The sequence below is a fragment of the Panthera tigris genome, chromosome B4 (genome assembly GCF_018350195.1).
Source record: "Panthera tigris isolate Pti1 chromosome B4, P.tigris_Pti1_mat1.1, whole genome shotgun sequence".
In the NCBI taxonomy this organism is placed as follows: domain Eukaryota; kingdom Metazoa; phylum Chordata; class Mammalia; order Carnivora; family Felidae; genus Panthera; species Panthera tigris.
In genome coordinates this window covers 111,585,256-111,598,260 of record NC_056666.1, presented here as the reverse complement: position 1 = coordinate 111,598,260, position 13,005 = coordinate 111,585,256, and the positions used below count along the sequence as shown (strand labels likewise).

The 13,005-nt window shown below is 33.5% G+C and overlaps 1 long non-coding RNA gene across 8 annotated transcripts in view; it reads right to left on the bottom strand.

The window, feature by feature from the left end:
- Positions 1-13,005, bottom strand: part of LOC107179968 — a 225,957-nt gene that overhangs the window by 18,454 nt on the left and 194,498 nt on the right. The window lies entirely within an intron of this gene.

The window sequence follows — 13,005 nt, the reverse complement described above, 5'->3', positions numbered from 1 at the left end:
GCTCAGAGCCTGGAGCCTGCTTCAGATTCTGTGTCCTCACTCATACTCTGTCTCTGTCTCCGTCTCTCTCTCTCTCAGAAATAAATAAATATTAAAAATAAGTAAATAAATAACATTAAATACAATTTTAAAATTAAGTCCCTTAGTTCCTCACATTTCAAGTACTCATTACACACATATGGCTAGGGGTTGCTGTACTGGACATCACAGATACAGAACATTAGCACATGACAAAAAGTTCTACTGGAAAAGGATGCAGAGTCCAGAGAAAGATTTCAAGAATAGGCATACAGAGCTTCAGTAAGTGTTAAAAATGGTAGAATTTTTTTTTAAATGGCAGAATTATTTAGTTTGGAAAGAAGAAAAAGGGTTGGCCTTATGATGGTCTTTGAATGACAGAAAGGTACAAAGAGACACAGCCAGCTGTTTTTCATATACTGGGTTGAGAGAGGAGGGATCAATTTAGAATATAGAGAAGGAATTTAAAACAGAAGGAGTGAGGGTTATTTAAAAAGTGAATGACTTACAGGAATCTTCCCATTCATGGCTTTCTATGAAAAAGCCACGTAGCCAGTGAAATCTGTGAATATTTATCATTGATAATTAAGTGAAATGCCTAGATCTCCTTTCTAAACTCAGAGGAGTCAAAAAATCAATCAATCAATCAATCAATATTTATTGGGTAGATACTATATTGGGCACTGTACAAGAGATAAAGTATACAACAGGAACACTAAACACAATTTACCTAATCCCTCCCCTTACAGTATCACATTCTAGGAATGAGGAAGATAAGGAATATATAAATACCCAAATAAAATAGTTTCAGGTAATAACAGGGTCATAAAAAAGATAACATCGCATAAAATGGAGAATATGATGGTAGGTAGTACATGAATTTGAGAAGTCAAAGGAAGTTCCCTCTGAAGAGTTGATATTTGTGTTGAGATCCACCACGTCTGGAGAATAATGAAGAAGGGGAAGAGTACTGAGTATCGGAGAAATATTCAGGGGCCATCTCATATAGGTCCTGTGGGCCATGATAGGGAGCTTATGTTAATCTGGTTGCAATAGGAAGACAATGAATGATTTAATGAGATCACCCTGGCTCTTTTTGACAACTGGGACATACAGCCAGGAACAGTCGGGTGAGCAGTCAGTGAAAGATAACATGATTGGATCACAGATTTATCAGTAGGGTTGCCAATGAAATGTCAGATTTAATATTTTGAGGTAGAATGGAATCCATTAATGGGTTGGAAGTAGTGAGTAAGATTTAAAAAAAAAAGAGGAAGTAAAGGATTATTCTTAGTGTTTGACGTGGGCAAAGGACAAAGGGCTGAATAATGGAGGACCTTACTGAATTAGTGGAGACTTTGTGTGGGGACATATTTGTGCAAAGCTCCCTGCGAAGTCTGAAGTATCTTTTAGACATTAAAGTTGACATGTGAAACAGACATTTGAATATAGGAATCTGTGAATCTGGGGAGGGTCCACCAGAAAAAAATAAGGATTTAGAAAATTTGAACATTTTTGTTAAATATCTTGATCTGACATTATTAGAATATGACTGCAAAATACGTAAACATTGAATGTGCATGTTCCCCATGGTAAACTATCTGCTTGGCTATAAAGTACTTCTAACTCAAGATTAAAATCTTATAAATTCTGATCTAAAACTATCATAGAATTAAATTAGAATTGATTGACAGTAAAATATCTAGAAAATATGCAAATATTTGGCAATTAAATACATTCTTGTAAGTAAATCAAGAATTTTTAAAGAATCACCAAAAAGTAGGAAAATATTTTCACCGAATAATAATGAAAACAAGCACATTAAAATTTAGTGGATACAGCAAAATCACTTCTTAGAAGTTTATACTTTTTTTTTTTTTTTTTTTTTTTATTTATTTTTGGGACAGAGAGAGACAGAGCATGAACGGGGGAGGGGCAGAGAGAGAGGGAGACACAGAATCGGAAACAGGCTCCAGGCTCCGAGCCATCAGCCCAGAGCCTGACGCGGGGCTCGAACTCACGGACCGCGAGATCGTGACCTGGCTGAAGTCGGACGCTTAACCGACTGCGCCACCCAGGCGCCCCAGAAGTTTATACTTTTAAATGCCTATATGAAAAAAAGAAAATAACAAAAATAACGATTCTTAGTTTTTTAAGAAGCAAAGAAAGGAACAGAAAATTAATCCCAGAGTAAAGTTATTAAAAAACAGTATAAAAGCAGAAAGCAATGAACTAAATACCAATAGACAAAAATTTAATAGCCAAAATTTGGTTCCACTTAAAGGTTAATAAATTTGCCAGATTTACCTACAAAAAATAAGAAGATACCAATTACCAAACTGGAATAAAGATAGAAATAAATGAACGAAAACTGTCTTTACTCATAGTTAATATAACTGCTTCCAAAGAAACACGTGGGAAATCTATAAAAATATACTAGAGGGGTGCCTGGGTGGCTCAGTCGGTTAAGTGTCTGACTTCGGCTCAGGTCATGATCTCATGATCTGCGAGTTCAAGCCCCGCGTCAGGCTCTGTGCTGACAGCTCAGAGCCTGGAGCCCATTTCAGATTCTGTATCTCCCTCTCTCTCTGCCCCTCCCCTGTTCATGCTCTGTCTCTCTCTGTCTCAAAAATAAATAAACGTTAAAAAAAATTAAAGAAAAATACTAGAACTAACAAGAAAATTTAGAAAGTTCATTGCATACAAATATATAGAAATCAACTGTATTTCTATATACTAATCGAAAACAAATAAAGTTAAAATAGAAATATTTATTTGCAATAACATCAAGAAAACCTAAAATAATTGGGAATAAATTCAACAATTTTAACAAATGACACAAAAGACTCCTACACTGAAAACTGTAACATGTTGCAAAGACAAATTGATAACTAAAATTTTCCTTATCCTCAAACTGATGTGTAAACTCAATGCTCTCTTGATCCAAATTTCATCAGTATTTGTTGTATATACTAACAAACTGATCCTAAAACTTAAATGGGAATGCAAATGATTGGCAATAAACAAAACAATCATGTAAGATAACAAATGTGAAGAAATTGCACTTCCTGATTTTAACTCTTACTTTAATGTTAAGGTTATCAAAACAGGATGGCTAAAGCCAGAAATGTAGATAAATGGACCAAAACGAAGAGTTCTAAGATACACTGATACTCATATGGTCAAGTGGTTTTCAACCAAAGCAATAAACAAGAAAATAAATCCTTTGAACAAATGGTGCACCAAACTGACTTTCTATATAAAATAAAATAAACACATACCTCATAGCATAGACTACCATTAAATGCAGATGGTCATAGCTTTAAACATAAAAGTTAAAGGTACTAAAATTCTAGAAGAAATAACAGGAGAAGGCCTTCACAAACTTGGGGTAGGCAAATATTTTTTTAGGAAGAATCATAAACCACTAGGCACATACAAAACAAAGAAAAGTTGAACTAGATCATAATTTAAAACTTCTTATGAAAAGTTTACGTTAAAGACAGAAGGAGGCAAGGGACATAAGGGAGGGGAAATATATGTATATATTGGTATATTATATATATTTTCTGTAGGTCTCTGTCTCTCTTTATATATAAATATATATAAATATTTATATACATAAAGATTAACCAAAGATTTATAACAAGATATAAAGTAATATGCTATATAAAATAATTAAAAAGACTAATTAAATATGTGCCAACTTGAACAAGCATTTATTAGAGAAATGAAAACATATGTCCACAAAGACTTATTAGAGAATATTAATAGTATCCTTATTCATAATAGCCAAATATTAGAAACAACCCAAATGTCTAACAACAGGAAAATGTATATACAAATTATAGTGTATCCAAAACATGGGACACTTAAAAGGAATAAACTATTGATACAACAGAGTAATAGATTTCAAACTTCTTTCATCTGGTAAAAGGAAAGAAACCAGACATAAAAGCAGATACCGGATGAGTCCATTTACATGAAGTTTAATAACAAGTACTACTAACTAACCTACTATGGTAACAAAGGAAATGCTACTTATGGACTTTTGGGACTGACTAGAAAGGGACATAGGTCTGAGTTTCTATTTGTGACTGAGGCTCATAGGACTAGGAGACATGCTAGCACTCATTGTAGAAGTCATGTCACTTGATGACTATGTATCTGAGCACAGCTACTGTGTCCTGTGATGGAAAGACTGACCGGTGAGCAAGCAGCAATTGAGGACTGCAGTGGGCAGATCCTGAAGATTCAGACTTTGGAACAGTTCCAGTATCCAGCAAGTTGGGATAAAAGACTGATACTGGACACCTTGAGAAAGAATGGATGAATCTTAATATTTCATTACTTATTCACTATTGGGCAATCATTTGGTGTTGACTTCTAAGTTCTTCCATAAGGCATTCTAATGGTGTCACTTCTTTAAAAAGATTCACTGATAACTTTGAGCAAAGGGTTTCCCTTTTAATTTTGTTGTTAGCACATACTTCCATGATCAGTATCTGTATGTATAAATTAATCACCTAGAACCACACAAAAGGAGGCTATTATAAATTTTAGCAGGTGTGGTCTAGAATCAAATGATGACCTGTTCAATGATGTTCTTCTGAAACTTTCCTATAAAATTGCACAATACATCCTAATAATTACATCTTACTTGTTCTTATAGCTGCATAAAAGAAATGCATTGAATCATTTAACTATTTTTTTCACAAATATCATTGGGGAAGTATTTCATTCATTCATCATTTTATTCATCCCTCAAACATTACTGAGTATTCTGTGTCAGGCACTGTGCTAAATTCTGAGACAATCAGAAGCTAGTACAGTTTGGTAGAGTTTTGTTACACAATGAAAGCTGTATTACGTTAAAAACAATTCAGGATAATAAAAATTCAAATTAATATAATGTATTACTATGTAGCTATAATAACAGGAAATGCTTTCTGGGTTACTTATAGTCTGTGGATTTCTTCAGAGCTTTAGGGGTCCTGTTAATCCTTAAATTATCAATGCAAAAATAGTCAAGACATTATCTCCAAATGAATGTAGAAGCTGGAGCTTAATAATAGACAGGACATATTCTCTCAAGGAATGTCAGAGTCACTTGCCAATGGATAATTTAATTTCTGTCTTTTGTAGGGAGGGTGGGGAAATTCATTATATGCAAGCTTCTTATATATGCTAACAATTGTTGTAGACAATTTAGCATAATTATGTAACATAATCTTCACAACGATTCCAGATTCTGTATCCCTATTTTCATAGGAAACCAGGATTCAGACATATTGAGGGTTGTCTAATTTCATCCAGCTACTGCAAAGCCTTGTTTACCTTCAGTAAGAGGCCATACGCTGTTCATCTGATTGCATTCAGAATCATTCCAAACACGTTGTTAGAGTGATTCAAACAGAAATGATCACAGCACTTTCATGGGTATTTCGCTTTAGAGTTTGTAAAATGTTCATATATACACACATATCATCTCATGTGTTCCTTAAAATGACCCTTGCTCTTGGCATACACATTGAAAAATTGATAAAACTGTTTTGGAAAGAATGATGTACTAGAAAAATCCTTTCGATGCCATCTCATTCGAACTAGCTTAAAGTAATTAGGTTTATTTCAGAAGCAGAAAAATGAAACATGGATTTAAGAGCTTAGTTAAGGAAACATCATTGTGCTACACTATACTCCCCAAAGTATTTTAGTGAGATATTCTGGACCACCTGATTATTTTTGAGAGCTAAATGCAACAAGGGAATATCCAAGAAGTTTTCTGAGTATATCATTTCTCTTTGGCATCCAGCACAATTAATTACAATATCAATAAGGAGGTTTGGTGGTAACAGGGAGACACATGTTAGAAACCATGAATATGACAGTGATTCATGACTTGATTTTCTAGCATGTGGACTAAGCAATTCAAGGGGTAAAATGTTGTAATTTCAAGTATACCACCTTTCTACCATAATTAGGTTGAAAACAAAACCTTTGTTTTCTGAAATAGTGTTAAACTCTATGTGGAAATTATACAAATAATAGAGTTCAATGTACCCTTCACCTATCTTTCCCCAATGATAACATTTTAAATGATCATAATACAATCATCAAAATCAGGAGAGTGGCACAATACTATTAATTAAACTACAGGCTTTATTTATATTTCAACTGTTTAATTTTTAATTTTGCTTATATTCCTTTATTCTTCTATTTATTTATTTATTGATCCTTTCTTAAGGAAAGTTTTAACTTGTGCTTCTGTTGAGTTGTCAAGAGGTACCGATTTTTATATTGATAGTCACAAGTTGGGAATGGACTAGAAGACTTCCTTCTAGGGGATAGGAGAAAATTCTGTAAGTTATCCCAAAGGGGTACAAAAAAGACAAAGACATCTTATCTTCTCTTTTGCGAGAATAGCTAATACAGAAACTTCTTGCTTTAGGTTTTGGCTCACCCTATTCAAAAGAACAGAGAGTAGGCTAAAACTACAATCTACACTGAACATAATCTAGTTAGCAAAATAATACAATATATTAAAATATAAAGTATATATTTTATATTGTCATTAAAAATCAATAAAAGCCAAGCAAGACTTTTTAATGGAAATTGAACTACCTAAAAGCTGCAAATAAAAGTGCAGGTTAGGCACCGAGGCCCAGGTTACTTCTTCATTTTAAGGGCATTTCATGAGGAGCTTTGGGGAAGGTTTGGTTCTCTTGGTGGTTTCGTTGTGGGAACACTTGGGGCAGAAAACTCTTAACTGGCACCAGGACTTGGGTTACTGCGATTTAAATGTCCAGAATTACCTGTAAAGTCATGTTTTATCATGATTTGCTTCTAAAATTCCCTTTCCTGTATATTAAACTTTCGTTTGATTTTATTTTTGATTATTCCTCTTTTGTATATTGCAACAAAGTCAACTACTTAACTATTTAGAGTACATTATTATAAAACAATCATTTCAATCACCCTTATTGAGGCCATTCAGGTCACAGCAATATAACCAATAAAATGTAGAACTTTATGTATATTAAAACATTTCCTGAGTTATTTTATATAGCCAAGCAATGGTTTAGTTCTGGAAAAATAAGGTCCATAAAATCCGTATTTTGGCATCATGGGCCTTGGGCCAAATTATAATGATCTTCATTAGAAAATCACTTAAGTGCATTGGAAGTGGTAATGTCACATCTTCATAACTTGTTTATTCATCAAAAATAATTATTTTTTAATTTTATTTGCTCAGCATTATTTGGATTGTATCCCAACTCAGGGAAAACTGTTAATATTTCTAAACTGGAGAAAAATAACCTTTATAAAGAGTACACTACATAATGAGAATTACTCTAAGCATTCTACATAGATAATCATTCTAAAAGTATTACTATATCATCATTTTTTCAGATGACTAAACTAAGAACAAAGAGAGATTGGAAAATTCTCGTATTGCCTGGAAGAACTACTCGAAATCATCCATACGTTCAATGGAATCTCTATCAAAATCTCAATGGGGATTTTTCCACAGAAATAGAAATAGAAAACTCAATCCTAAAATGCATATGGAATCACAAAAGACCTTGGATAGCAAAGCAATCCTGAAAAAGAACAAAGCTGGAAGCATCACACTTCCTGATTTCAAACTACATTACAAATGTATAGTAAGCAAAACAATATGCTACTGACATAAATACAGGCAAAGAGGCAAACGAAATAAACAAAAAAAATCAAAAGTCGAGAAACAGGTCTCCCCATAGACAGTAGACTAATATTTCACAAGAGAGCCAAGAATACACAATGCGAAAAAGATAGTCTCTTTGATAGATGGTGTTGAAAGGACTGGGTAACCACAGGCAGAAAAATGAAACTGGACCCCTATCTTACACCACTCACAAAAGTAACTCAAAATTAAACATAAGACCTGAAAGATAAACATAAGACATAAGATAAACATAACATAAAATTAAACATAAGACCTGAAAGATAAACATAAGCATAAACATGAACATAAGACTTTAAAAATAAGACCTGAAACTGTAAAACTCTTATAAGAAAACTTGGAAAGCTCCTTGACATTGGTCTTGAAAATGATTTTTTTTGGATAGGACAACAAAAGCACAAGCAACAAAAGCAAAAACATTAGTAAGTGGGACTACTTCAAATTAAAAAGCTTCTGTACAGCAAAAGAAACAATCAACAATATGAAAAGCAACCTATGGAATGTTAGAAAATATTTTCTAACAATCAATCTGATAAATATACAAAGAACTCTACAACTCAATAATAACAAAACAATCAGGTTTAAAAATGGACAGATGGGGTGCCTAGCTGGCTCAGTTAGTGGAGCATGCGAGTCTTGATCTCAGGGTCATGGGTCCCTGTCCCAATCTGGATGCAGAGATTACTAAAATAAATAAATCAATAAACTTAAAAAAAAAATGGACAGGTGAATTAAATAAACATTGTGTTTAAAAAAACACAGAAATGGCCAACAGGTACTTGAAGACGTGTTCAACATCATTAATCACAGGGAAATGCATATCAAAACCATGATGAGATATCACCCACACTTGTTATAATGCCTATCATCAAGAAGATAAGAGATAAGTGTTGGCCAGAATGTGGAGAAAAGGGAACACTTGTGTACTACTGGCGGGAATGTAATTTGGTGCAGCCACAATGGAAAACATATGTAGATTCCACAAAAACTTCAAAACAAAACTACCATATGACCTAACAATCTCACTTCTGGATATACATTCAAATGAAAAGAAGGATCTTGAAGAGATATTTGATCTCCCATGTTCATTGCAGCATTATTCAGTATAGTCAAGATATGGAGACAGACTAACAGTCCATCAATGGATGAATGGACAAAGACATGTTATTATGTATACAATAGAACATTATTCAGACATAAGAAGGAAGGTAACATGGATGGACTTTAAGGGCATTATCATTTAGCAGTCTGAAATAAGACAAAGACAAATCACCATATGATGTCACTTACATGTGGAATCTAAAAGAGCTAAACTCACAGAAACAGACAGTAGAATGGTGGTTACTGGGAATGAGGGAGGGGAGAAATTGGTCAAATTGAACAAACTTACAGTTGGAGGATGAATAAGTTCTGGGGATCTAGGTGAATATAAATAACAGGACTGTATTACATACTTGAAAGTCACGAAGAGAGTAGATCTTAAAATGGCCTCACCTCAAAAAAGAAATGGAATTATGTGACATTATAGCATTGCTAGCTAAAGCTATGATGGAAATCATGTTATAACACATAAATGTATCAAATCAACATAAGCTTATACAATGTTCTCTGTCAATTATATCTCAATAAAACCTGGGGTAAAAAGAAAACACACATGTTGCAAATACTAGGTCATTTGTTTTTCAACTATACTAAGAATAATTCAATTAAAATTTGTTATATTAATATGTCCATATGAATTAAATTATAATTTAAATCACATATACACAAAAAACCAAAACAACTAAGTGTCATCTCAACTCTGTTATTTCTGCAAATAATTCACCTATTGCTGTTTTGATTTCCCCCTTTATATAATATAAATAATGATGTGAATTTCATAGGACTGCTTTGAGAATGAAAATTGGATAAATGTAAAAAACATGCCTGACAATTAGTAGAGGGTGCATTTCATAATCATTACTTTCTAAAAGAATCATATTATAATGAAACACATCAATGTTGAATTAAAGGTAGATTTCCAAATTCACACATGTAGAGAGTAACCACTTGTCCAAAGTAACATGAAAAATGAATATAAATCATTCACATGAGCTTCAGTTTGTAATTCTATTAGACCTGAACATTTTGAAATTCCCACTGTCTTTTAAGGATTATTTATTGTATTTATTCCCACTTCTCAACAAGACTGACTTTTCATCTAGAACAGAATACATATTTTCTAATCATGCCAATGCCAGCAGACAAAATTAGCATTTAATCACCATAGAAAGTGTACTATTTTGAATTCAGCTTAAAATCCAAAAACATAGTGAAATGGATGACATTCTATTATGTAATCTGGCCTTCAAACACTCTTCCCCCTTATGACTCGTTCTGTATTATCCGTTTTAGATCTTTTTAAAAAAATTTAATGCTTATTTTTTAATTTTAAGAGAGAAAGAGAAAGGCAGAGCACAAGCTGGGGGGGGGGGGGGAGTTGGTCAGAGAGAGAGGGAAACACAGAATCTGAAGTAGGCTCCAGGCTCTGAGCTGTCAGCACAGAGCCCGACATAGGGCTCGAACCCATGAACCATGATATCCTGACCTGAGCCAAAGTCAGATGCTAACCAACAGAGCCACCCAGGTGCCCCCCCTTTTTATATCTTAAATATTTTCACTTGGCTTGTGATTTATACTCTTATGGAAATATGGAGAGAATACATTTCAAGAAAACAATGCCCTGCTTATAGAAGGGGGTTCTATATAAGAAAAACTGAGGCAGTTTCGCGCACAGGGACACCCCACGGACTTTTCTCTCTGTGTTATAACTAATAGAGAGACTGTCTGATTTCTGTTTTTTTTTTAATTTAGGGAAAAGTTTTATCTAGTAGACTCTATAAATCAGCCTGACGAGAATTTAATTTATCTCTAAGTGGGATGAAAAATAAAAAGACTGCCTTCTCTATCCTCCTACGTAATATTCAATAGTCTAATAAGTGGTTATAGAGCAGTATTTCAAACCTGAATTTTCTGCAACAAGAGCTTATGTCAGTGTGCTGTCAATGCCTTTAGGTTTTTAGGAAAAAAGTTTGTAGGTTGGTTGCATAATATTTTCTATTTTTCTTTGTGCTTTCTCATCTAAAAGAATTTCCTTAATGTATCCTTTTTCAGTTCATTGACATTTTGTAATTTCAATCTTGAAGATCACTTATTCTCTTTTCATCTTTTTTTCAGTCATTACCATGTTGTGGTTGCATATAATACACAGCTCTAGAATACAAATATTTAGAATCCTTATTATAGTGAGCATTTTCATTTGTGCATTAGAGAAGAAGAAATGGTAATAAATAATTTTGACTGAACTTGGTTGCTCAGTAAACCAAGGAGAGGACTGGGAAGAAAAATTCGAACAACATCTCTAAGACAGTGTGGTTTGGTAGACTCATTGCTTAAATAAGAAGTTGCATGCAAGAATTTTATAAAATCAGTGTAATATCTGAAGAAGGTGTAATTGGAAAAAACAACGGACTGTAAGTTTAGAGAAACAAGTTTTATTTCTGGCTTCACTGCTTATGACCTTGGCCAAGTTACCCAACCATCCTGGGTCTGTATTATGTCATATATGAAAAGATGGAGTTAAATTCATAGAACTTTAAGAACATTTACAACAATAAAAGTTATAATAATCTTTGGTTTAATGCTTCATCAATAGACACTTAAATCACATAGTACTTTTTGCACATGGAAGGAAAGAGAGAAATTGAATGTCAACTTTTGCTATATATTGGTTGATTTGTTTTATTTTCATTGTCAGGTATTTAGAGAAGAGCATCTTATAACTTGCTTAAGCTCACACAGCTTGTAAATTCAGGCACTGCCTTTCAAAATCAGGAATTGGTTCTAAGTCCCATTATCCTTCTGCCAGAGAGTAGTTACTCTCAAGAGTTAATACCTTTTTTTGTTTTCCAATAGAAATTCCAATATACTTAAAAGTTTTCACCTATGTTAGATGTGTTTGGGTAGTCAGGAGTTAAAAATGAGTACTTCTTCTTTGCATATTACATTTCTTAAAGATTAAGAAAATATATGCTTATTAATTAGTAAATTTAAATAATCTTAAATGGGGGCACCTGGGTGGCCCAGTCAGTTAAGCATCCAACTCTTGGTTTCAGCTCAGGTCATGTTCTCATGGTTTCATGAGTTCGAGCCCCACATCAGGCTCCAAGCTGACAGTGCAGAGCCTGCTTAGGATTCTCTGTCACCCTCTCTCTGACCCTCCCCTGCTTGTGCTATCTCTGTCTGTCTCAAAATAAATAAATAAACTTAAAAAAGCTAAATAAATAGTCTAAAATGACTTAAACTAGGTCAGCAGTAAGACTTTTACCACATATTTCACTTAGAATAATAATCTTTACATTTTAAGACAGCTTAATAATTGAAATTGCATTAGGTTCTTATATACAGCCACAGAGCAGAATTTTCTAGTATTACTTGTTAGCAAGTTCCTCTATATTCAGATAATATGGACAGTTCAATATCTAGATCTACTTTATAGGATTATAAGGTTTTTCAAATTCTGGCAAGTGATGTAGTTGTTTTGAGCCTGAGAAAGTGGGCATAGATTTTAAAATAGTTTCTAAAAAGAGCATTATTTTATTGTATTTTGCCCCGGGTCAGGGGAGAATTTATTGTAACTCCAGATGTGAGATTTTTACATGATGTAAAGACAGTTTCCTTCAGGAATGTTTCTGATTAAGGTCACCTCATTTGCATCATGCCATCCCTTGCCTGCATTTTCCGAAGCTTGTTAGAAAACCCTTTCTGGGTATGCCTTGTGACCTGAAGCATTTAACATCTGTGACCTGTTTCCTTAGAACTTGCTTTTCACGTTTTGTGCTGAGCAAGTCAGTGAGTTTGACCTTTGATATATAAAAAATGCACTTCAAGGAAGTTGGAGCAAGGAGAATGATGGTGCCTTGTCATCTTTTAAACACTGAATCAAGATTTTTTAAAACACTGTGAGCATGCATATGATTGAACAATACATGTATTTAGGTTCAGAGCACAGCTTCTTTCAGCAGATGTATTTATGGATTAGGTCACAGTCACTATCTTACGAATTTTTTTGATTACTACAAAGACAGATAGTATTATTTTGCATTCTTATTGTTTTTATATATTCCTCTAGTCATCATAATTATTACTCAGAAGGCAAGAGCAATTAAGTAACTTTCTTGCTATGTATTTCTAATATATTTAGTTTCTTCTTCAGGCTGAATACG